General features: G+C 49.5%; 1 protein-coding gene and 1 pseudogene across 2 annotated transcripts in view; both read right to left on the bottom strand.

Moving 5' to 3' along the window:
• Nucleotides 1-25,899, bottom strand: part of GALNT2 (polypeptide N-acetylgalactosaminyltransferase 2) — a 178,926-nt gene that overhangs the window by 135,567 nt on the left and 17,460 nt on the right. The gene's annotated exons all lie outside the window — the stretch shown is intronic.
• On the bottom strand, nucleotides 22,401-24,142 carry LOC308615278 (mitochondrial import inner membrane translocase subunit TIM14-like; annotated as a pseudogene). The gene has a single exon. The product of its transcript is annotated as a mitochondrial import inner membrane translocase subunit TIM14-like (transcript).

Here is a 25,899-nt window from a genome sequence, read left to right as displayed (position 1 = left end):
CTAGCCTGGCGCCTACATCAAAGTTTGCTGATGAGGCACTTGGCCTGCCGAAAAGTAAGGAAATGACCGGCAATTGTATTTTAATCACAGGGCAGAAGCTGTGCTGGTACAGCCTCGCCATGTCTGGCCACGTTTGATGACCCAGGGCATGGCCACTGGGGAGCAATACCCTGGACGGGGTGTGTGTGTGTGTGTGAGGGAGAACCGTCTCTCCCAGGAAGCCTGGGGAGGGGAGGAAGGGTGAGCGCTGAGTCCTGTGGAGGGAAGCGCAGAGGGGAAGGTGAGGGAGCAGCTGTGTCCGGCTCTGAGCCACGAGGGCCTAAACGGTGCGTCCAGCTGGCCCGGTGACGCCAGAGGGGAGAGGCGCACAGGCTCCATTTAACACAGAACACAGCGCTCTGCAGAGCAGAGACTCGGAGAGGAACGGATGGGGCTCAGACACCAGGAGGATGTGCAGCCTGGCAGCTCCAGACACACGCCCTGGGCAGGGACCACATCCTTCTCAGGAAAAGTCCTGGCCAGGCTGATACGGGCGCAGGCGCTTGTCCACAAGGCGGCGCGAGACCCAAGCACCTCAAAGGCTGCTAGTGAGCAGCGCCCGGCACGATGGATGGGACTGCGTGACAGCACGGACGCGCTGAGAACCCAAAGGCGGACCAACCTGACACTGAGCTGGGACACGTACATCTCAGGAAAGGACCATGAGGATAAGAGATCATCACGTTATATGGCGGCAGTGCCCGCAGAAGTATCAGCCGGGGCACAGAGAGCACTGGGGAGGAGGGCCCAGACAGGGGCTGCAAACACCACTCCCTAAAAGAGGCCGATTCCAGGTCTGGGGCAAGAAATACACAACGTGACCCCGGGAACCCTGTCATAGCAGACAGCAAGACACGAGGATCACACCGAAAGGACCCAGGAGCCACCTAAAGACGCTCCCACTGAGCAAAGCTGGGACAAGTTTAACGTGAACAAGAGCAGTAACAGCAATCAACGGAAACACAACTGTTTCAATCCACGAGTTCATAATGATACAAAACCAAACCAAACACACAGCCCTACTTGGTCACCACTGACTGGAAACTGATAAATAAGAGAGAAAGAACCCAGAAGTGTGCGGTCTTTTCTTTACCAGCCAGGCAGAACCCCGAGGTGAGCAGACAGTCGGATGAGACAGAGCTGTCCTTTGCAGACGTCCTCTAACAAGGAAGTAAAGGGGCTGAAGAATGAGGTGCTGTAACCCAGGGAGGGGGGGATGCAGGCACGGACGTCAACAGCGGCTCAACTGGAGACTCCAGCCTGAAGAGCACAACCCCACACACGAGGGTGGCTAGCCTACCCCTCCAAAATCAAACTAAAACCCAAACCTGAATCTCACCATACTTCAGATCCAAGCTCCAATTTGCAGGGCATAAAAGAGCACGGAGGCCTTCAATGAATTAGGTAATATAATGACCTTAAATCTAAGATTTCTTGAAGGCAGCAAATGAAGAAAAATATGTAAGACACTTGGCATACTTGGAATATAGAGTTAATAAATGAGAAAAATAATCATCATCAAGAAAAAAAAAAAAAAGAGCACAGAGGAACTGGCTAAACTCCACCCTGAGAATGCACCCTGAAAAACCCAGACCACGGTAAACAGTAGGCAAAGCCCAGCCCGCTTAACAAACACATCACAAAAACAAACCAACAAGCCCAAAACACACAAGAGAGATAAAAGAGGCAATTGTGATTTAAAAAAACATACACACTTCAATTGTAAAGGGTGACTCTATCCAAATTTTGAATTCTATTTTACTTATTTTTTTATACAGCAGGTTCTTACGAGTTATCTATTTTACACATATCAGTGTATACATGTCAATCCAAATCTCCCAATTCATTCCACCACCACCTCCACCCCCCGCCGCTTTCCCCCCTTGCTGTCCATACGTTTGTTCTCTACATCTGTCTCTACTTCTGCCTTCCAAACCGGTTCATCTGTACCATTTTTCTAGATTCCACATATATGTGTTAATACACAATACTTGTTTTGCTCTTTCTGACTTACTTCACTCCGTATGACAGTCTCTAGGTCCATCCACGTCTCTACAAATGACACAACTTTGTTGCTTTTTATGGCTGAGTAATCTTGCATTGTACATATGAAACACATCTTCTTTATCCATTCACCTGTCGATAGGCATTTAGGTTGCTTCCATGACTGGGCTATTGTAAATAGTGCTGCAATGAATACTGGGGTGCATGTGTCTTTTTGAATTATGGTTTTCTCTGGGTATATGCCCAATAGAGGGATTGCTGGGTCATACTGTAATTGTATTTTTAGTTGTTTTTTTTAATTTATTTATTTTATTCATATTTATTTTTGGCTGTGTTGGGTCTTTGTCGCCACGCACAGGTGCAGCGAGCAGGGGGTGCTCTTCGTTATGGTACGTGGGCTCCTCATTGCGGTGGCTTCTGCTGTTTCGGAGCTTGGGCTCTAGGCACACAGGCTTCAGTAGTTGTGGCACGCGGGGTCAGTAGTTCTGGCTCGTGGGCTCTACAGTGCAGGCTCAGTACCTATGGTACACAGGCTTAGTTGCTCCATGGCATGCGGGATCTTCTGGGACCAGGGCTCGAACCCGTGTCCCCTGCGTTGGCAGGTGAATTCTTAACCACTGAGTCATGGGGGAAGCCCTATTTTTAGTTTTTTAAGGAACCTCCATACTGTTCTCCATTGTGGCTGTATCAGTTTATATTCCCACCAACAGTGCAAGAGGGTTCCCTTTTCTCCACATTATCTCCAGCATTTGTTGTTCGTGGATTTTCTGATGATACCCATTCTAACTGGTGTGAGATGATACCTCACTGTAGTTTTGATTTGCATTTCTCTAAAAATTAGCGATGTTGAGCAGCTTTTCATGTGCCTCTTGGCCATCTGTATGTCTGCTTTGGAGAAATGTCTATTTAGGTGTTCTGCCCATTTTTTGATTGGGTTCTTTCCTTTTTAACTATTGAGCTGCATGAGCTGTTTATATATTTCAGAGATTAATCGTTTGTCTATTGATTTGTTTGCAAATATTTTCTCCCATTCTCAAGGTTATCTTTTCATCTTGTTTATAATTTCCTTTGCTGTGCAAAAGCTTTTAGGTTTCATTAGGTCCCATTTGTTTATTTTAGTTTTTATTTCCATTACTCTAGGAGGTGGGTCAAAAAAGATCTTGCAGTGATTTATGTCAAAGAGTGTTCTTCCTATGACTTTCCTCTAACAGTTTTATACTGTCCGGTCTTACATTTAGGTCTTTAATCCATTTTGAGATTATTTTTGTGTATGGTGTTAGGGAGTGTTCTAATTTCATTCTTTTACATGTAGCTGTCCAGTTTTCCCAGAACCACTTATTGAAGAGACTGTCTTTTCTCCATTGTATATCCTTGCCTCCTTTGTCATAGGTTAGCTGACCACAAGAGCATGGGTTTATCTCTGGGCTTTCTATCCTGTTCCATTGATCTATATTACTGTTTTTGTGCCAGTACCATATTGTCTTGATTACCGTAGCTTTGTAGTATAGTCTGAAGTCAGGGAGTCTGATTCCTCCAGCTCCGTTTTTCTCCCTCAAGAATGCTTTAGCTATTCGGGCTCTTCTGTGTCTCCATACAAACTTTAAGATTTTTAGTTCTAGTTCTGTCAAAAATGCCATTAGTAATTTGATAGGGATTGCACTGAATCTGTAGATTGCTTTGGGTAGTATAGTCATTTTCACAATGTTGATTCTTCCAATCCAAGAACATGGTATATCTCTCCACCTGTTTGTGTCATCTTTGATTTCTTTCATCAGTGTCTTATAGTTTTCCGAGTACAGGTCTTTTACCTCCTTAAGTAGGTTTATTCCTAGGTATTTTATTTTTTGTTGCAATGGTGAACGGGATTGTTTCCTTAATATCTCTTTCTGATCTTTCATTGTCAGTGTATAGGAATGCAAGAGATTTCTGTGCATTAATTTTGTATCCTGCGACTTTACCAGATTCATTGATGAGCTCTAGTAGTTTTCTGGTGGCATCTTTAGGATTATCTATGTATAGTATCATGTCATCTGTGAACAATGACAGTTTTACTTCTTCTTTTCCAATTTGGATTCCTTTTATTTCTTTTTCTTCCCCGATTGCCGTGGCTACGACTTCCAAAGCTATGTTGAATAACAGTGGCGAGAGTGGACATCCTTGTCTTGTTCCTGATCTTAGAGGAAATGCTTTCAGTTTTTCACCATTGAGAATGATGTTTGCTGTGGGTTTGTCATATATGGCCTTTATTATGTTGAGGTAGGTTCCCTCTATGCACGCTTTCTGGAGAGTTTTTATCATAAATTGGTGTTGAATTTTGTCAAAAGCTTTTTCTGCATCTACTGAGATGATCATATGGTTTTTACTCTTCAATTTGTTAATATGGTGTATCACATTGACTGATTTGCGTATGTTGAAGAATCCTTGCATCCCTGGGATAAATCCCACTTGATCATGGTGTATGATGCTTTTAATGTGTTGTTGGATTCTTTTTGCTAATATTTTTTGAGGATTTTTGCATATTCATCAGTGATACTGGTCTGTAATTTTCTTTTTTTGTAGTATCTTTGTCTGCTTTTGGTATCAGGGTGATGGTGGCCTCGTAGAATCAGTTTGGGAGTGTTCCTTCCTCTGCAATTGTTTGGAAGAGTTTGAGAAGGATGGGTGTTAGCTCTTCTCTACATGTTTGATAGAATTCACCTGTGAAACCATCTGGTCCTGGACTTTTGTTTATTGGAAGAGTTTTAATCACAGTTTCAATTTCATTACTTGTGACTGGTCTGTTCATATTGTTTATTTCTTCCTGGTTCAGTGCTGGAAGGTTATACCTTTCTAAGAATTTGTCCATTTCTTGCAAGTTGTCCATTTTATTGGCATAGAGTTGCTTGTAGTAGTCTCTTAGGATGCTTTGTATTTCTGCAGTGTCCGTTGTAACTTCTCCTTTTTCATTTCTAATTTTATTGACTTGAGTCCTCTCCCTCATATGAGGAAATAGTCTTTTCAACAAATGATGTTGGGGCTACTGGATATCTAAATGCAAAAGAATGAAATCAGACCCCTACCTCACATCATACATAAAAGTTAACTCAAAATGGATCAAAGACTTAAATGTAAGAACTATATTAAACCATAAAGCTCTCAGGGAAAAAAAATAGGTATAAATCTTTGCGACACGGGATGAAGCAATGGGTTTCTCAGATATCTTTAGCTTTTGCTTGTCTGTAGAGCTTTTGATTTCTCTGTCGAATCTGAGTGAGATTCTTGCTGGGTAGAGTAATCTTGGTTGGAGGTTCTTCCCTTTCATCACTTTAAATATATCGTGCCACAAAATTTATTGTGCTACAAGCAGAAAGTCTGGCTTGTAGAGCTTCTGCTGAGAAATCAGCTGTTAACCTTATGGGAGTTCCCTTGTATGTTGTCATTTTTCCCTTGTTGCTTTTAATAATTTTTCTTTGTCTTTAATTTTTGTCAGTTTGATAACTATGTGTCTCAGCCTGTTTCTCCTTGGGTTTATCCTGCCTGGGACTCTCTGCACCTCCTGGACTTGGATGGCTATTTCCTTTCGCATGTCAGGGCAGTTTTCGACTATAATTTCTTCAAATATTTTCTCAGGTACTTTCTCTCTCTCTTCTCCTCTGGGACCCTTTTAATGTGAATGTTGGTGCATTTAATGTTGTCCCAGAGGTCTCTCAGGCTGTCTTAATTTCTTTTCATTCTTTTTTCTTTATTCTGTTCCACAGCAGTGAATTCCACATTCTGTCTTCCAGGTCACTTATCTGTTCTTCTGCCTCAGTTATTCTGCTATTGATTCCTTCTAGTGTATTTTTCATTTCAGTTACTGTATTGTTCATCTCTGTTTGTTTGTTCTTTAATTCATCGAGGTGTTTGTTCTTTAAATCTTCTAGTTCTTTGTTAAATATTTCTTGCATATTCTGTATCTTTGCCTCCGTTCTTTTTCTGAGGTCCTGGATCATCTTCACTATCATTATTCTGAATTCTTTTTCTGGAAGGTTGCCTATCTCCACTTCATTTAGTTGTTTTTCTGGGGTTTTATCTTGTTCCTTCATCTGGTACGTAGTCCTTTGCCTTTTCATTTTGTCTATCTTTCTGTAAATGTGGTTTTTGTTCCACAGGCTGCAGGATTGTAGTTCTTCTTGCTTCTGCTCTCTGCCGTCTTGTGGATGAGGCTATCTAAGAGGCTTATGCAAGCTTCCTGATGGGAGGGACTGGTGGTGGGTAGAGTTGGGTGTTGCTCTGGTGGGCAGAGCTCAGTAAAACTTTAATCCGCTTGACTGCTGATGGGTGGGGCTGGGTTCCCTCCCTGTTGGTTGTTTGGCCTGAGGCGACCCAGCACTGGAGCCTGCAGGCTCTTTGGTGGGGCTAATGGTGGACTCCGGGAGGGCTCACACCAAGGAGTACTTCCTAGAACTTCTGCTGCCAGTGTCCTTGTCCCCACGGTAAGCCACAGCCATTCCCACCTCTGCAGGTGACCCTCCAACACTAGCAGGTAGGTCTGGTTCAGTAGTCACTGCTCCTTCCCCTGGGTCTCGATGCGCACACTACACTTTGTGTGTGACCTCCAAGAGTGGAGTCTCTGTTCCCTCAGTCTTGTCGAAGACCTGCAATCAAATCCCACTAGCCTTCAAAGTCTGATTCTCTGGGAATTCCTCCTCCCATTGCCGGATGTTGGGAAGCCTGACATGGGGCTCAGAACCTTCAATCCAGTGGGTGGACTTCTGTGGTATAACTGTTCTCCAGTCTGTGAGTCACCCACCCAGCAGTTATGGGATTTGATTTTATTGTAATTGCACCCCTCCTACCATCTCACTGCAGCTTCTCCTTTGTCTTTGGATGTGGGGTATCTTTTTTGGTGAGTTCCACTGTCTTCCTGTCAATGATTGTTCAGCAGTTAACTGTGATTCCAGTGATCTCGCAAGAGGGAGTGAGCACACGTCCGTCTACTCCATCTTGAACCAATCTCCTTGTCTATCCGAATTTTGAATTAAGGAAAAACTATAAGATAAATTTATGATATTTATGAACCAATCTCCTTCTCTATCCGAATTTTGAATTAGGGAAAAACTATAAGATAAATTTATGACATTTATGAACCAACTGGAAATGTGAACAATAATCGAATATTTGATAATATTAAGGAATCTGTTCATTTTGGGGGTATGATCTACAGCATTATTAGGTTTTTTAAAGAGTCCTTATATTTGAGAGATACATACTAAAATATTTACGGATGAAAAAAATCATTTCTGGGGTCTGCCTAGAGTGGACCTGGGTGGGGGCAGGAGTGACCACAGGCTGTTGGTGATTGCAGCAGGGTAACAGGTGCGTGGGGTTCATAATACCATTCTGTCTACTTACGTCTGTGTGAACTTCTCCATAAGACCTCTTTTTTTAAAACCAGGCTGGGCTAAGAGCAAGGTCCTCCCAGAGGAGGTGAGATCTGGACCAAGTCCTGCAAGATCAGAACTGCAGGCTGGGGTGGCATCCTCACAGACGTGGCTTGAGTAAAGGGCAGGAAGGGCTACACGAGAGGAGAACCACCAGCCTGCCCGCTGCCATGAGCACGTTTGTGTCCTCAGATTCACAGGTGGAAAGCCTAACACCCAATGTGTTAGGAGGTGGGCCTTTGGGAGGTGATCAGGTCATGAGGGGGGAGCTGGCACGAATGGGACTAATGTCCTCATAAAGGAAAGAGTCCTGTCGCCTCCCCTGTGAGGACACAGAAGCCTGCAACCCACAAGAGGGCCCTGCACAGAACACACCCCACTGGCCTGAGCTCAGCCTTCCAGCCCCCAGAACCTGAGAAACCAATGTCTGCTGTTTACCTGGTCTGCAGTGTTGTGTCACAGCAGCCTGAACAAACTAAGACATGGTCCTCACAGGGTGGAAGGGGGGCCACGCTGAGGCTGGGGAGAGCAGGGGAAACCTGGTCACACAGGGCCCTTCCTCCCAAGCAGTTAAGCTGGGACTCCGCGATGGGGAGACTGGCCTTATTTATGATTCAAATACCACAGGTCACTGTGGCGACCCTGAAGATGGTGGCACCAGTCACTACGCATGACTAACGCCCCTTGTCAATGGCTGGCCTGCACGCTGGAGATGGTGGCCCGTCCTTACCGCTATTATTAATGCCACACCACATTCACCATAGAGATCAAGAGCTCAATCCCGTGTTCTAGACCAGACGGAAAGGTGGGCTGAGGACACGTTTCCCGGGTCAGGCGCACACTCCACCGCAGCAGGCCAGCTCACTGTCAGGTCCAGGACCACCAGCTCAGTGGACTTCTGCCCGTCCCCCTCCCACCCCATCACCAGCGTTGAAGTCATCATGCTGCCGCTTAAGCCCACGCACCCTCCTCTGGCTAAGAAATACCTCCACCTCACTACCACTCGAAAATAATTCTTTCAGAGTTAAAGAGGTAATAACATGGAAAATCTCTGTCAATTTACTAACCTCACATGCCTTCCTGAATTTCAGCAAGGAAGATTCACTTGGGAAAATTCCTTCACAAGTAACAGCCTGAAGCTACCAGGTGACCGCAGAGAAAGGGCAAGAATGACTCAACCTCCCACTGGAATGAGGTGTGAAAAGAACAGGAAACTCAACAGAAAACCTGATGCTCAATGTGGTCAAAAAGGAATCACTGTGGCCCATTTCAAAAACCTCAGATTACCAGGGATGCAGTTCAGTGCACGGAAACCTCCAACTCTAATGGAAGCCAGCTCTGAACTTAAAGGAAACAGACGACAAAACGGGTTTCCCTTAGAATGAGACTCTTGACACCCAAGGCTTGTAACACGATGGCCTTCGTTCTGTCACGTCAAGTGCTGCACAGAGACGCACAGAGAGTAAGTCCTTCGCCCACGGCCTCACCTGTGTGCCAGGTGCGCAGCACGTGTCAACATTACTCTGCAAAAAAGAAACCAGCCCTTCGCCGGGGCGATGAGTCACAGCAGCAACGGGAAGAGAGGCCCCACCTCCCAAATCAGTGCCCCATCCCGCAAGCCCAGCGGCACCGGTCCCCTCCCCCCAGAATCTCCTTCTCGGAGAACATGCACTCTTACCTCATCAGGCACAAAGAAGCTGCCAGCACTCCCTGGGCTCTGAAGGCAACTGGAGGAGCATCTGAAACCCCACTGCTGTCTGCGCTGGGCAAAGTCCCAACGGGCACCTCTAGCTCCCAAACGGCACTCGGCGATGAGCTGGTCCCGTCCCCAGCCCCTTCTGCACTTTGCGTGGGATGCTTCTCTACATCTTCACAAGAGCTCAGCTCTTGCCCCAAGACGGTCTCCAGCTGCTCTGCACAGGCTTCTTGTCCTTGAGGGAGGGACCCCCGCAGCCCCTCCCAAGGGCTCCCGGCAAGAGTGGCTGCACCCTTTGGCTCCGAGTATAGACTGGACAGAGAGGCCGGGCAGACTACATGCCGAAGAAGGGAGGAGAGACAGGAAGAAGCTGCACACAGAAAACTGAGGCCCATAGGAGAGCGAGGCCCACCCTCCCCGGCTCCCCGGCTGGACTGTCGCAGCCCCTGGCAGAGCCCTGGGCGTCACGCGAGGGGACCAGGCCAGGCCACCCCGCAGCTCTCGGGCTCCCTCCTGCCAGACGCCAGGCCCCACGCACTGCGACCTTCTCGCACCCAGCTTTCAAGCCTGGCAGGGGAAGGACCGTGTGGGTCTCTGTCCAGCTGCCGCCCAAGCCATGTGGGTGCAGAGCTTCCCGCGAGGCCAGCAGCACTGGAGGAGAGCCTCGCGCTTGGGAACACACGAGCATGTGTGTGGTCTCCGCGGGGCCCTGTCCCGCTCCCGGTCATCAGAGACCCCAACAAAACCCTGGGCAGGGACTTTCCTGGCCGTCCAGTGGTTAAGACTCGGCGCTTCCCATGCAGGGGGTTTGGGTTCGATCCCTGGTAGGGAAGCTAAGATCCCGCGTGCCTCGCGGCCAAAAAACCAAAACAGAAAACAGAAGCAATATGGTAACAAATTCAATAAAGACTTTAAAATTAGTCCATATCCAAAAAAAAAACCTTAAAAAAAAAGTCCTGGGCAGACCGCAGTGACTCTGGCATTGCGGGGGTAAGTGAAGACACTGTTTCCTGGGAGAGACACCTGTCCCGTGTAGGTTTTTGCCCCGGCCGACAGCCCAGACCTGGACCTCGAGGGCTGACTGCTCCCGGGCAAGCCTGCGCAAGGTGGCCTGCAGCTCAGGGAGCCCGACAGAGCTTCCTCTCAGCCCGCCCACCCCTCCCGCCTGTCCCCTCGTAGCCCTCCCACCCACACAAGAGCAGAGGCGGACCAAGGACAGAAGAAACCAGCCATAGGAGTTATCAGCAGATGCCCTCTCACGAACGCCTGGCACACAGGAAACGCACACTGGTCACTCATTCCTGTTACATCATCCTGTCCCACCTCAACCCCCTAAAAGCCCTTGATGTCAAGTGAAACAAACAGGCACTAAAGCCGAACACAAAACCAAAGCACTGAAGCACCTCCAGGGGTAGTTGGGTTTCCAAGGCAGTGGCCAAATGACCAACGGTTTCAGCAAACTGTAGGGACGCAGGGCCTCAGGTGTCCAGGGACCCACCCAGGCCCCAAGGATGCTCCAGCTCCCAGAAGCAGGCACCATGCTGTTATCTCCAGCTGGTGCCCCTCCTCACCCGCAGCTCTCTGGGCGATGGAACCCCCCTCCCCCACAGGCATGGCCAACCTCACAGAGAGGAATAAGCGTGCTGTCCAGAGGTACGTGCCTCATTCACGGGGAGAACCCAGAACTCTGTTATCACTCAAGAGTCCAGGAGACAGAGGACGATGCCCAGTCACCATGCGTGCGCAGCCCTAAGCAGGAGAAGCTGGCATGGAGTTGGCACGTGGTTAATACGCAACTATCGCACAAGACCAGCCTCTGAGCAGTCAGGTTCGAAGACTGACCTAAAGAAATGAATCATCTCTACTGCATCCGCTGTGACGGCCGCTGAGGCTCCGACAGGGCTGAGAAGAAAGGTGAGTGGGAGAGGCTGGAAAGATACAGTGCGCGCGCTGACAGGTGACAGGCCTGGATCTGGCGTCAGACGGAGCTAGGTCTCTGTCACTTACTAGTTGTCCATCCTAAACGAGTCTGCTGCCCACACCCCAACGTGGAAAAGAGGGGAAATCATACTTATGAGCCCCTAGGACACTAACCCCGAAGCAGATGCAAATACAGGTCAGTGTCCTGTAAAGCCGCGCTGCAGTGGCACCCACAGAAGCCCTCACTTTTGTACGCTGCTGTGTACCTTCATCCACGCTGACCACCATGAGGGCAAGGTGGCTCAGAGAGACCACGTCCCCACCAGAGCAGAGGCAGCAAAAAGCTCATCGAATCCAAGATCCATCAACTGCAGGGCCGTTAACTTCACCTAACACTCAGGAGGAAAAATGTTAGCAACCAAACCATGAAGCACCATCCATGACAAGATGCAACCTGATTTCAGAGATGTTAAAATGTGAGCGGGAAGATATGCATTTTCGAATCAATGAGGCATGGTGCGATGAGAATCCCAGGGGGCCCTAGAGCTCAGGGTGTGGTCCTGATTGGACAACGTCCAAGGCCAGTTTGAGCCCATGGAGAGGTGGCGTCCAGCAGGGGCCGCTCTTCAATAATCCTGGACCTTGTTTGAATTCCAGGCTCCCTGTCCCTCATGGAGGTTCTCATTCAGTGGATCTGGGCTAGGGACACGCCACGCTCTGGAAGGGGTAGACGGTAGAGGGTTCCTGCCGCCCACCAGCCAGCCCCCTCGTGCCCCGCCCACTGCCATGCCCTGGGCTGAGAACGTGCACGATGTCTGTGCCTACGGCGCCCTGTGCCCGTCAGTACGCGGAGCCCAGCAAAGCCAACAGGAGGGACCACCTGCCCACCAGAGCCCCCCTTCTCCCCCTGGCCTCTGGCATCAGGACACCCCTCTGGTGAAGAAAGGCCCACCAGAACAGAGGTGTGGATCCAACCCAGCACGTTCTGTGGTCCTCCCACACCTCACTCCTGGCTTGTCTCTCCTGCACACTTTCCCCGATTCTGATTCATTTTCTAAGTGTGCTGCTGCAGACCTCCAATTAGAACGGGGGGCTGGAGGCGTGCTAGGCAGCATTTCCCTAAGTTGGCTGTGACTCAGCCTGGCAAAGCCCCAAGCGCCGTTACAGCGGCCGCCTTCTGCCCCTTTATTAGTTCTGCGAGTGGCAAAGGCCAGTAATCACAGGCCGATCACTGCTCAAAGCACATTCGCCAGCACCTCCTGAGACCTAAAGAACAGGCGCGCAGCTCCTTTTTCCCAGCTCGGCAAAGTTCATTTGCATTTTGAGCAACGGGGACATGGGTGGGACTCCGTGGCTCGTGAATTATGCACTCCAGGATTTCTGAAGGCTATTAAGAAAGGAGAGCCTCCCTGGGTAGCGAGCACGATGCAGCTCCGGCCACCTGTTTCCCTCCTCCCGCCTTCACTCAGCACATCTCACTTATTTTATAACTCAAGGCATCCAACTAGGCAGGGGTTTTAAAGCTTCCCATTTCTGAGGCTAGAGAGCCAGGGGGCTGAATGCCTGAGGATCAGGCTACAGTGACAGCCACCACTCTCTGAGGCCCACCAGCTGCTTCTGATAACCTATTTTACCATGATAGGAAAGGATTCCAGGGCTATCTATGCCCAAATCCCCCAGAAAATAGGATTTCAGCCTTTTTAGATAGTGGTTCCATTAAGCTCTGGAGAAAGGAGTGGAGGAGACACGGGGGGTGGGGGTGGGGAGAGAGGCCCCCGCCCGGCTCCGGCTGCCCCTTCCAGTCCCAGAGCCCCCAGTCTGTGCAGGTCCAACATCCTACATCCTGAGAGAATACAAGGAGCTTAAGGATGCTCGGGAGTTAGAGGGAAAAGGCCGCTAGTTACTGAGCAGGGGCAGGGTGCGCGCCCAGCACCGTGGGTGTACAGGGAGCAGTGGCTGAATCAGTTAATGACACCAAGTCCGTGGCTTTTGGGGGTAAGCGTCTCCACCCTGAGCAGCGAATTCTGCTGGAGGAGGGAATCGTCACTCGGGGAAGGTCAGGTCATCACTCGCCAACTAAATGACATGGGGAAGGGGAAGAATAAATAACAACCCATGACCTGATAAAGGGTTTGTCTACATCGGCTGACTCATTCCAGAATTGAGGCCAAAATCAGGGTTAACTGCAACAGGGCCGACACGATAATTACGTGTTTGTTGGTTTTGGGTGTTTTTAAAAGCCACCAACTCCTTTCCTTAGAGCCACACACAAAATCCTGCAGGGAGCTCTTTCCTGGAAGTAGAAATGCATCCTCGGAGAGCCCCACTGATGCAGGCAGCCTTGTAGCCCACCGACACCTGCCCCAAACCGAGCAGGAGAGCTGACTGGCATTTCTTCCCAACCCTGGGGCTGAGGATGGAAACGTGTTCGTGGCGGTGGACGTTTGTCCTGGAGGAAAGACCGCGAATGCGGGAAAGCATCTCCACGCTCACCCCGCGCCAATTCTTGCTGAATAAAAATAGTCACCTTCGCACAAAAGCAGGGTCGCTCATGGATACAAAGTAAACCACAGTGGAGAGAGTAAAAGCCACACTAAGGGTCTCTGCTGTGCAAATCGAGATTCCACGAATGTTATTAAAATCTATTAAGCGGATTTTGGCCTCCGTGAAACCTAAGGAAAGATTATTAAAGGAAAAAGGACCACAGCTCTCTCTCTACCACTGTAAATAGCTCTTTCAAGCAACTGTTTTTCTGGACAGCCTCACCCCGGAGGAAGTTGAGGCTGTTACAAATTCTGCAAAGCAAATGACTAGGATGATGAGAATCCCTAACGTAAAGCGTTGTGCTCTAAACACAGTCTCAGGAAGACCAACAGATGCCGGTCTCAGCCTCAGTGAGACCCATCGAAGCAAAAGGTCACTTCTTCCAGCCCCAGAGGGAGTCCTCAGATGACACCTTGTCCATGCTCCTCCTGTGGCCCACCCCCTCCCCGGCCCCCCCAAAGAAAGAGCCCCTTGGAGTCCCACTGTCACAGCAGCGGGGTGTTTTCACTCTCCACTACCCAACACTCTCTTGGTTTTTTCCCCTATGGCATCTTAGGGAAAACACCGGGAGTGCCTTAGTCTGCTCTGTCTCTCCTGGGGGGGAAAAAAGCCACAAGCTGTCCTGAGTTATCACATGAGGTGCACGTCATTCTACCCAGACGCAGAGGCAGCTGTCACAAAGCCCGTGCGGCCTCACATCAGATCAATAAGCAACTTCTACCTGGCTTTTGCAAATACGAATACTCCAAAGACCCCAAATTGGAACCCCTGAGGTATAAACTTGCTCCATAGAACCACATCTGCTGCAAACTCTTCCAGAAAATAACTGGAATTCTAAAACAGGAAGTCAACCATTTAGGCTTATAATTCCAGAGAGACACAACTTCACTCTTGAGACCAAAACCGCTGCATTTGTTGTGAAGCTGCAGTTACTGTCTCAAGCAGGTGCTCCCTTCATGATGCTTTTTCGCTCCTACGTTTACAGCGTGGAAAATCCGACCTCCCACGAAGGGTTGGGGGTGCCCACTGTGCCGGGGACCAGTTGGGCTCCGGAGACTCAACAGTAAACAAGACATACCTGTCCCTAAAGGGGCTTCAGCTCATCTCCCCTTTCCTGACTTTAAAAGGAAGAGTCGAGCTTGTTTTTCAGGAGAAAAAGAGATTCTTCTAAGAGAACCAAAAAGTTTTGAGCCTTGTAAGCCCTTAAAACGTACTAGCACTTAAAATTAGCTCCTCGGACAGACAATTTGTCTTTGCACTTTCACACAATGCAGACGGCTCAGGGGAAGGGCGAACTGTGCCTTGCCAACCAAGCAAGCATCGGGAACCACCGGGGAGAGTTCATCGCAGTAGGCAGCATCTCATTCCATCCACTCTTTGCACTTCTGTTTGGCAAAGGGGCAGAACAGGAGATAAGGAAGTTGTCCCCCAAATCTCTGCTACAGACTTCGATCCTCGGTCCCAGGCCACCCTGCTCCAAAGGACCAGGAAAGGGGTCCACATTATAGAGTTTCATGCGGGAAGAGAGGAAAATATCAGGAACAGGAATCATCACATACAAAAACAGCAGGAACAATAGCCCATCACAGATTTACAGAACCCACAGTTCCACTTATGACACATTTTTATTTTCCATCGCCCTTACGTTGTTTATTAAACATTTATTCGTGGTCCTGAGCTTGGCTGACCAGGACCTGAAAACTTGTTAAAACACCATCAGGATCATGTCAAGAAGCCTTTAAGTAGTCTAAAAAAGGCATGTTGTTTGTATCTGTCCTGACAGACCGGGAGTATATTCTGCAGGCTTAAGAATTTCAGTTCAATAAACACATGCTGGCACCTGACGCACTTGGGAGTGGGGAGGGCGTGGGTGTGAGCGGCCAGCCCCCGGGAGCCCTGACGGAGCTGACCACAAGGCCCGAGGGTCCCAGCCCCTTCCAGGGAGGAAAGAACGGGCAGGGGTAGAGGGCGGGGGGAAGATGCTTATTTAACATTTACTGCAAAAACCGGAATTACAAGGAGGCACCCCTGGCGTGACATGCTTAGGAAGCAGAGGGGTGGATTATATATACATACACACGTATACATATATACATACATACACGCACACGTGTACAACACATTTAGGAAGTGTCAGGGGAAATATACATCTACACACACATCTACATACATGTGTATGGATGGATATATACACACATGTGTGTATATACATGTATATAGATGTGTATATTTCCCTCCCACACTTCCTAAGTGTGTCCTGTGTGTGTGTGTGTAGGTTTGTGTGTCCATGTATATTTCCCCCAGACACTTTCTGAGTGTGCAGATATACATACGTATGTACACGTGTATATACATATACATACACAGGCTGTGGAGTGAGGCAGACCTGCATTTTCATTGTTGTAACACTTCTCTGCCGTAAGAGCGTGTGACCTTGAGGAAGTTATTCAGCACCTGTAGCTGCTCATTTGCAGAATCGGGTCCGTAATACCTATGCCTCACAGGACTGCTGATGGTGAAAAGGAGCGCTGGGCAGGCCCCACTGTGCACAGCACGAGGCACACAGTAGGTGCACAACAAGGAAGCCTCTCCCATGCCCTGTGGAACCATTTGAGGTATATTAGCCACACCTTAGAATTTAGAAACCTGAGGCACGGAGTGATGGGGCAAGCGGCCTGAAATCGTTGCAAATTAAAACTACTTCCAGGACTCAATTCTTCACTGTTTAAATCGTTCATTGAACAAACAAGATACTGAACCCCTGCTCTTCTCCACGGACCGTGTGGGCAGCTGGGACGAGCCAGCAGACAAACCACGGGCCTGGCCCTCGAGGAGCTGCAGGCCTGGTAGCGGGGGAAGATGCTAAGTATTCACTTGTGCAGGACTGGTGACGCCATGGGTATGGCAGCTCCTGGGGGTCGGACACCTCAGACCCTAGAAGGGACAGAAGCCGAGAAGAGCAGGGAACCAGACTGGCCCCTCCTACAGGCGCCAGGCCCAAGGGGAGGGCCGGGCCCTCAGGCCTGGGTGCGCAAGGCCATCTGCAGGGCCCCAAGGGCGCGGGGACTCCAGGACATGACTGGGGGGAGCCCACCTGGCAGCCGTCACAACACGAGGAAGAAAACGTCTCCTTCCAGGAACAAAGGCCAGAATGTCATTCAGCCAAGCACCCTCTGCTGAGCCTCGGGCGGCCGCGGCGCCTCCAGCCCACTTCCAGCCGGCACCTCCTGGGCATCAGAGCTCGGACGGCGGAGGAAAGCCCTCCCGGGCGAAGCCAGAGCTGTGTGGACTCGCTGGAGGTTCCGGAAACACACTGGGGTGTTAATGATTTCGAGAAACTCGCAGCAATGAATGCACTAGCCTCTTGACGGCCTGAGACTCCCAAGGACAGCGGCCCCGACCCCGGGCCCTGGCCACGCACCCTCCACCCCGGCCCCAGGCGCCCCAGGTTGGCTCCCAAGGATCGCAGCTGGCCTGGGTGCCCTCCCCCCGCCCCTGCCAACAGGGGTGAGGAAACGGGTGAGCCAGGAGGGAGCACCGACACTGCTGCAGCCCAGGGCAGCCCCCTTCCCTCCCCACCCCCGACCCCGTCCCGGAAGCACACGGTGGCTGCTTGCGCTCCATGGAAACACCCGCATCAGAGAGCACCCACCGGTGGATACGGGCAACAGGAGAGCAACTCTTCCCAGAAAGCCAGCGAGCAAGCACGTGGTCAGAGGACGGCTGCGGCGAGGGCTCAGACGCTCCTCTCCTCCTGAGGAGGTGATTCAGCACGGCCGGGAGCATCTGGTGAGGTGAGCCAGGGCGGGGCGGGTGGACTCCCCTAATGACTGGGTCTAGACACCACCTCAGCTAGAACTGCAGCCCCATCGTGGAGTGAAAGCTACCCCGCCCACCGCCCTGCCTCACCTCGGGCTCAGGAAGTACATTCCTGGAAACGGCCCCGGCAAAACCTACACAAAAGCTACACAACTCAAAACTCACGCCCACAAAGTCTAAAGAGACGCTGTCTCACGGGAGGGGCTGCACACTGGATAAAAGCAGACAAACCAAGTGACGGGGAAGAAAGAAGGCCGATTCGGCGGGGGAGCACTGACTCCAGAGAACCTACATTGCCTCCAGATAGGCCTCCAAACCTCCCAATCCCACGAACTACCCCATGCAGTTCAAGTCTGTGCTAAAAGGAGTGAGTGTAAGGGTTTGAAGTTTCTGGAAGAAGGAAGTTATTCCAAATCTCTACTATGAACATCTGCTATCCAGAATACAAACAAGAAGATTCAGAATTTATTCTGGTATTAACTACTAAGAATTATATACTTCTTTTTACATGATACACTCATACATATTAACTCCTTTTTACCCCTGAAACCTTAGTAGAATTAGTAGTATTATCTGTTTTATCGATGCCAAACCTAACGACTCAGAAATGTAAAAGCTGCCCTAAATTGCCAGCCAGTTAAATATAAGTGACACAATGTACATTTGGTAATGTTACTGTAACTTTCCACAATTAAAAAGATATTCTAAAGTTTGCTGATATCAAGGAGAGATTAAACTATGATGTTTCATTTTCATGCTAAAATATAAGAAATAGCAATATTCACAATAGCCAGAAGGCGGAACTAACCCAACTGTCCACCAACGGATGAATGGATACATACAAGGAAATATTATTCAACCTTAAAAAGGGAATTCTAACACATGCTACATCATGGATAAACCTTGAAGACATTATGCTAAATGAAGTAATAAACCAATCACAAAAGGACAAATATTCTATGATTCCACTCATATGAGGTCCCTAATTTAATAGTCAAATTCATAGGAACAGAAAGTACAGTGTTGGTTCCCAGGGGCCGGGGTGGGGTGTGGAGTTGGTGTTTAACGAGGACAGTTTCAGTTTTACAAGATGAGAAAGTTCTGGAGACGGATGGTTGTGATGGCTGCAGTAATACCGTGAACCTACTTAATGCCACCGAACTGCACGCTCAAAAATAGTTAAGGAATATTTTATGTTATGTATGTTTTACCACAATTTTTAAAAAATTTTAAATATTTTTAAAAAGAAAATGAAAAAAGGTAAGGAAATCTACTTGGTTCACTGAAAACTGATAATCTCAATATGATAAAAATTGTATCTCGGGGCTTCCCTGGCAGCGCAGTGGTTAAGAATCCGCCTGCCAATGCAGGGGACATGGGCTCGAGCCCCGGTCCGGGAAGATCCCACATGCTGCTGAGCAACTAAGCCTGTGCGCCACAAGTACTGAGTCTGCGCTCTACAGCCCGCGTGCCACAACTACTGAGCCCGCGTGCCACAACTACTGAAGCCCACGCGCCTAGAGCCCGTGCTCCACAACAAAAGAAGCCACCGCGATGAGAAGCCCGTGCACCACAACAAAGAGTAGCCTCCGCTCGCCGCAACTAGAGAAAGCCTGCACACAGCAACGAAGACCTAATTCAGCCAAAAAAAAAAAAAAAAAAAAGTATCTCCTGAGCAAGCACACAGTGTTTTAACAATTTGGATCAATGGTTCATTAAACTAAGAGTTTGGTGTGTAAGGTGTCCCATGATCCTGGGTCTGAGCTGTGAAATGCCAGACAAGCCCTTTCATTTTTGGTTACTTTCCTTTCCCCCTTCTCAGACACAGCTTTGGACAGTAACTTAGTATGATTCTGATGTTCTCATAACAAATTTAATGGGAAGAGGGAATCATTCTATTTGCTTCTAAACAAACCATTCAGACAGAAATGAAAGAATTACTCATCCTACAGAATCTGTTTACCATCTGCTGCTGAAGGGAAGTCTTCACTGAACTGGAGGACCTCTGCATGAATTAGACCCAAAAAGAAAAAATGCCTTCGAGGTTTCAAATCTCTTTGATTCTGTGATTGTACATACTTCAGAACAAACCGAGTCTATCTTTGAGAAGAGAAGGGATATTAAGGAGACTCAACAGGGGCAGCAGTTCCCAGCCCAGCACCCCCAGGCTGCTAAGGATTACCGGGGAAGGCTGGAAAAATGGAATTAATTGGGAATTAAGAAGGGCTTTGCCTAATAGATAAAAAAAAACTTCAAATAAGATGAGGGTCAAAGGCAGAAACATTTAAGAGGTCCTGGTGAGCAAGAGGGAGGGAGGGAGGGACTGAGGAGGGGAGTGAGCACCATCCCCGCCCTCAGCAATAAGCAGCTGTCCCTTCTCACAGTCACACCTGTCCCTTCTCACAGTCACACCTGCCACTCACGGGATTCACGTTGACAACAAGATCCTCGTATTAACAAACACCACATTGAAATCACTTAAGCAAATGACTGATCTGCACTGATAAGGAGTTCTTTAGTCATATTTACCACATATAAGTACGTTTTTAATATGTTCGGTTCAGTCATTAAAATCTTCTTAAAGGGGATGATTTTCTACCACGGCTCAACCTAAATTGGCAGGTCCTAGAATGAGAAGATGCCACAGATGTAGCTGGTGTGTAGTTCTTAAAACGGAAAGCCAGCCGGGCAGGAGCTGACACTGCTCACTGAGAAGTCACTCCAGCAAACACTCCTTCTGACACAAGGCTGAGTAGGGTCCTCGCTCTGCACGGCGTGTGCCACAAGAGAAAACAGCCGCGGTTTCCTGCCTCTCAGGGCCCTGGGGCCGCCCTGTCCTCCTGTGGTGGCACCTGGTGGGGGCGGAGCCTCTGCTCCATCCTCCCGGGGCGGGGCAGCTCGGAGGCTCCCTTCTCTGGTGGAGCAGCCTGGATGGCTCACGGCCGGAGGCTGGGCTCCAGGAGAGCAAAGGGCAGCTGCCAGGCCTCTCAGGGCAGGGCCGCGCCAGCCTGGGGTCACACCACCTCCCGCCCCACCAGCAGCCACTGGGCAAGGAAGCCACCAGAAGGCCGGTGGATGGGGAAGCAGCAGGCAGAGCGCACAGGCGCGGGGGAGAGGGGGCTGCTGGGACAGGGCCAGACGGCCTCTGCCACCACGGGCACCGGCGTGGCCGTGTCCCGCAGGCCACTTCCCCCCAGAGCTCTCCCTGCGGGCGGCTGGTCTGAGTGGGCGCTGGGCAGAGCGCAGCGGAGAGGGTCGGTCTGGGGCCGGCAGGGGTGGGCTCCAACCCCACCACGTCCACGCGAGCGCCAAGGCAGGCCATCAAGCCTTCTCCACCAGAAGGCTTCATCCACAACCTGGGGATGACAGTACCACCTCGCAGGGTCTCATAAGGACTAAATGCGCTCATGCGCACACACACGCACACACGCGCGCGCACACACACACACTGCTTTAAAGAGCACGCGGGCACTGGCCCTGCTTGCAGTGAGCGCTGCTTTTTATTCGCCGCTGCAGGGGTCACACTGTAAGCCCATCCAGGGCGGCAAGGGCAGCCACAGACCCGGGGGCCACCTCCTGCAGCAGCTCCCCACCGGCTGGGGGCCTGGGGAAGAGCCAGGCTCTACCCAACCCCTGGAACCAGAGGCGGAGGGGCGATTCAGAAGCCAGAGCAGCTTGAGCAGAGGGGCCAGAGTAGGTTACCATGAAAACCCAGGGACCATGGACTCTGCGAGGGGGCTCCAGCCCGAGAGCCGTACCTGAATATCTTTATTTAATCCTCGCCACCACGAAGGGGGCTGCAAGCACACCGGACGCAGGGTTAGATTCTGCATGTCTCAGCCTATTTCCCGTCTAAAAAGCGGGAATAACATGTACCAGGCACCTAACCGCACTCAGGGTCAGCCCCCGCCCGCCCCATCTTTATCGCCCCTCCCCAAATTGTCGGGCTCTGACTGTTTATGTCTCTTCTGATAGTTTTTAGTTCTACCAGATATATTCCTTTCAACATAAGCTCTCCAGATGTTTCGGGAAAAGCACATGTATTTCGATCCAAAGAACCGTAACGCTATGATCGCCCCCATTTAATAAGTGCCGAAGCTAAGGTTAGAGAGATGAAGCACCTCACATGGCCAATAAATGGTGCAGGGTGGATTCAAACCCACTTCTCAAAAGCCTGCCCTCTTAGCAACACGCTTTGCTGCCTGTGAGGAGTGAAGTGACATGGAGGCTGAGGGACGCAGCACACGTTGCCCTTGACCAGGTCAGAGCTGAGGGTCTGGCCACTGACAGAGGCACCGTCTCCTCTCCACAGACCTGCCTTCACACGACAATGACCCGACGCTCCCGCCTCGGCTCCAGGTACCGATTTAAATAAATGGCCACGTCTGCACCTCTGCATCTGGTGTTTGGTATTTTTTTCCCCAACGCCATTAGGATGTTCACTGATCTTAACTAAAGTCTACGAGATTCTTATCAAGTATGAGGGCTAAGAAAATGTTTATTATTCACAAGAAATGCTTCATTTTATTAGAAAATGAAAGCTATGCAACCCCCCATGGTTCCCATGTGCTTCGGCTACCAAGGTACAAGTTTGCGTTCCACTGAAGAACCTGCCCTGGTCTCCTGGGTGCAGGCCTGCTGAGAAGCATGGCTACACAGCCCTGCTCGGCCGGCTCTCTGGGGCCTGGGGTCCTGCTCTCTCAACGGGGACCGCAACCCTACCCCGAGGGTTACGCTGAGTACCAGACTCAACACAGACGGGAACACCCCCAGGACCTGCCCAGGGAGACACTCAGTACCGGTGCCCCTTCACCCTTTCTTCTCCATCCTCTTCTTTGCTTCTTCTCCTTTTTCTGCCTGCCCTACCCCTCTCCCCCATTATATGGCCCTAGATTTTTTTTTTGGTATGTATTTATCCATAATTATTGAGTATTAACCTATAAATATTCTATAATCCAGTTTAAAATTCTCGAATGTAAACAAATTTATACCAAGGCTTTGATTTAGCTTGTGCTAAATCATTTTTAAAATTTGTAGCTTTATTATAAAAAGCTGGTACTCATATACATAAATGAATAAGAACTCAAAATTCATCATACATTTACTTCACTTTTTAGCTTGACCTTCTAGTAAATCTTTAGCGTCACTGATTTTGGCTGCTATATACGGAGATCCTCCCTTGTCTGGGTGATTTAAAAGCACAACTCATCGATGAGCATCTCTTATTTTTCCTTTATTAGCTGTAGGGCTTACACCTAGTATTAATGCTGCTTCCCGCTTTGTCATTTGGGGTTCAAACCCACCTCTGTAATAGCCACCACTGAAGGCAGATTTCGGTAGACTTTGAAAAACTTGTTTTACTTGAGGCTCCATATGCTTCATGGCTTGCAGAGCGTAACGGCCTACAACTCCTGCAGCAGCAATGATCAGTCCAATTGCTACCACTGTACTGGCCGTGGTTCCTGCTGGGCTCCCGGGCACCACCTGGAGAGCGGCTCATCCCCGCCCGCCCACCAACTCTACGCCTCTACCACAAAGCCAGCCCTAGATCTTTGAACTCTTGTTCTAATGAATCTGTGTTTACACATAATATGCTTTTTTTCCCATAAAGTGCCTCAAATCTTCTTAGAAGTATACGTAGCTTAAGTACACAACAGCCATCATCTAGAAGTGGAAGGAAATTTCAGAGCTGTTCCATAATGGACACAGAAGTGGGAGATACGGTGGTACAATGTCACCCTCCTAAAATAAAGCCTAAGAGAACCAAAAGAATGAATGATGCGAGCCATCTGTGGCCATCTTTCGAGGAAATAGCTCACTCTAACCTCACAGAAGAATCGAAGCAAAACACCCAAGGAATGTAAGGTAGGCTGTAATCTAACTATAATACATTTGGGAAATAGTTCTGCTGACTGCTTACTGAAGAATGTTAAGAAGAATGCCAGATGCGTCCGTCAGGATCCGATTTCTAGAATTCAGACGACGGACAAGCTTTTAAACAGAGGCTTCACCATCAATCGTTAACTCTGTATCAAGCTGTTAACTAGGTAACTGAAAGGGCACAAGGAAAAGTCCAAGGTATCAGGCAGGCAGCAAGTGCAGGAAGCAGCCACCACCCCTGGGCTGGAGGGAACCAAGGGAAGAAGTGGAATCAGTGAGCCTTACAAACTCAGAGGAAGGGCCTGAGGCCGCCCCGAGAAGGGGGTCTGCTCAGCTGGTGCTGGGGTCTCTAGGAGGGCGACGAGGCTGTTTCTTTCTGTGCTGGGAGGAGGGCACAGCGGGTTCTCCGTGGCAGTTAAGGGGGAGGTGTGTCCCCGGGGGCTGCTCCAGAGCGGGAACAGAGAGGAGGGACCAAGCCCCTTCCCTGCCTACCACCTGGCTGGTGCTTGGACCGCCCGTCCCGGAGGGCACAAACGTGCTGTGCAGAGTCCTAGCTCTGGCGGCACAGAGAGGAGTCTAGAAGAATTTGGAGCTGAGACAACAGTTTAACAAGCTACGCACTGGGTTTTTGAAAAATGAATCTCCATCAGCACCCTAGGGAGAGGATACTGATTCTATGCACGGAAACATCCCCAGAATGAAGGCCGATCCAGCTTCCATAGAGGGAAGGGAAACATGCCTAGGAGAACAGCTGCTCGCCCAGCGGCGCTGGTTTCCTGAGCACACGCACCCCAGAGCCCTCTCCCCCAGGCTCTGCGCCCATCAGCAATTCATGACCCAGAATCTTTATTTACCAACAGTTTACAATACTGGTTCATGGAAACCCCGGGCTTATGATTGATAACCTTCTAGATGAACTAATACCATCTAGTTTCCAAACCTATGAAACCCAGAGACCCAAGGTGATTCTCTCTCTAAGTTCTGTCTGAAACAGCTCGCTGGCCTCTCTTTACCCACTGGAAAACTGACCAGCGGGTAAAGAGAAGTCTTTTAAAGAAAATAATCACGTAAGCCTCGACTGTTTCTACAAATGTGTTACACACACACAATGGTACAGAAGTAAAGAAAACAGACACAGAACTCCAACTTCCCCCTGGAAAACCTACTTCAACATTTGTAAATTCTGTGCAGTTTATTATCCTCCAACAGAGGAATAAGCCCAAGTCCAGGGACGTCATAAACCTCGGAAGCACGGGTGCTCCACACGCCCCCCTCACATCCAGCCTGCACCACCTGATCCTTCCCGAGCGAGGGTCTCGGCTCCTGGGCAAAGGACCCTGCTGGACAGCCTCTACTTTCACACAAGCGGGCACGTGCAGGGCTATGGGGGGAGCAGACGGGGTGCTGTGCGGGGCACTGAGCGTCACTCACCAATTCCAGGTCAGACTGGAAGGGATGGCTTTGTTCATTTCCCCTGAGTGGCTGGTAGGACACTGACGATCAGCGTCCTCTAATCATGAAAAAGTTCCCAATGCTTCCTTCCAATCAGCTGGTACTTGATCCAGAGTTTTCCTTGACAATTACACCCACGTGGCCACTGACCCTCACACATGGGGTCATACACCCCCCCGCGAACAACAACGAAAACAAAGCAACCCCAGATTAAAATAAGATAGGAAAATAAAATCCAAGATTGCTCGACTACCGAACACCTCAAGCCACTCCCGATATCCATTCAGTCCAGTAAGGAAGTTGTAGTTTCTTTAAGCTCCAAACTGTCATTTTCATATCTGTTGTTCGTTACTTTTATTGTAAACAGTAAGCTTCTCAGAGCTTCCTGAATAACTGCTTATGACAAGAGCACCACTCAGTAATCCAACGGGCACTTCATTGTATGCCCATCAATATTCATCCCTGAATATAAAAGCAAGCACCCAAGTTTTCCAAAAGAAAGACCAAACTCAAGCTCAAAGCCTACAACATAGACCAAATATATATGTGAGGACTCCATGAGTTTTCTTTTTCCCCACTCTGGCCGAGTGGCATGCGGGATCCTAGTTCCCCAACGAGGGATCGAATCCATGCCCCTTACAGTGGAAGGGCGGAGTCTTAACCACTGGACCACCAGGGAAGTCCCTGGACTCCATGAGTTTTTCAAAACACACTTCAGCTCAAGAGCCGACGTTCTGATTTAACTGGTCCGGGGTAGGTTCTAGGCATCTGTATTTTTTAAATCTCCCTAGGTGTTCCTAACATGTGGCCAGATTGAAAACCACTGGTCTACAGTGTGAATTGGGGGGAGTGGGGTGCAGCACCCAGGCTGGCGTAAAAGGATGAAAGACACAAGCTGCAAGGAAAACCGACAAAGACCCAGGGGAGAAGGACGAGGGCGAGAAGAGAGAAGGCGACAGCAGCCGGTCTGAGGCTCCTGCAGTCCTTGAGATTTCACTTTAATGCAGCAATGTGAGTGCAATCAACAGGCAAAGTCCTTCACCTGCAGGTTTTTCATATGTGCAATTCAGTAATTAGGGCTGCTCGTCAGATGAGACAGCTCTTAAAATATGAACCCTAAGCACACCCTAACAGGCGGGTCCC

The sequence above is a fragment of the Mesoplodon bidens genome (genome assembly GCF_964165515.1).
Source record: "Mesoplodon bidens genome assembly, chromosome: 1".
Taxonomy (NCBI): Eukaryota; Metazoa; Chordata; class Mammalia; order Artiodactyla; family Ziphiidae; genus Mesoplodon; species Mesoplodon bidens.
The sequence above is the reverse complement of the archived record's forward strand: the minus strand, read 5'-3'. Positions and strand labels throughout refer to the sequence as shown.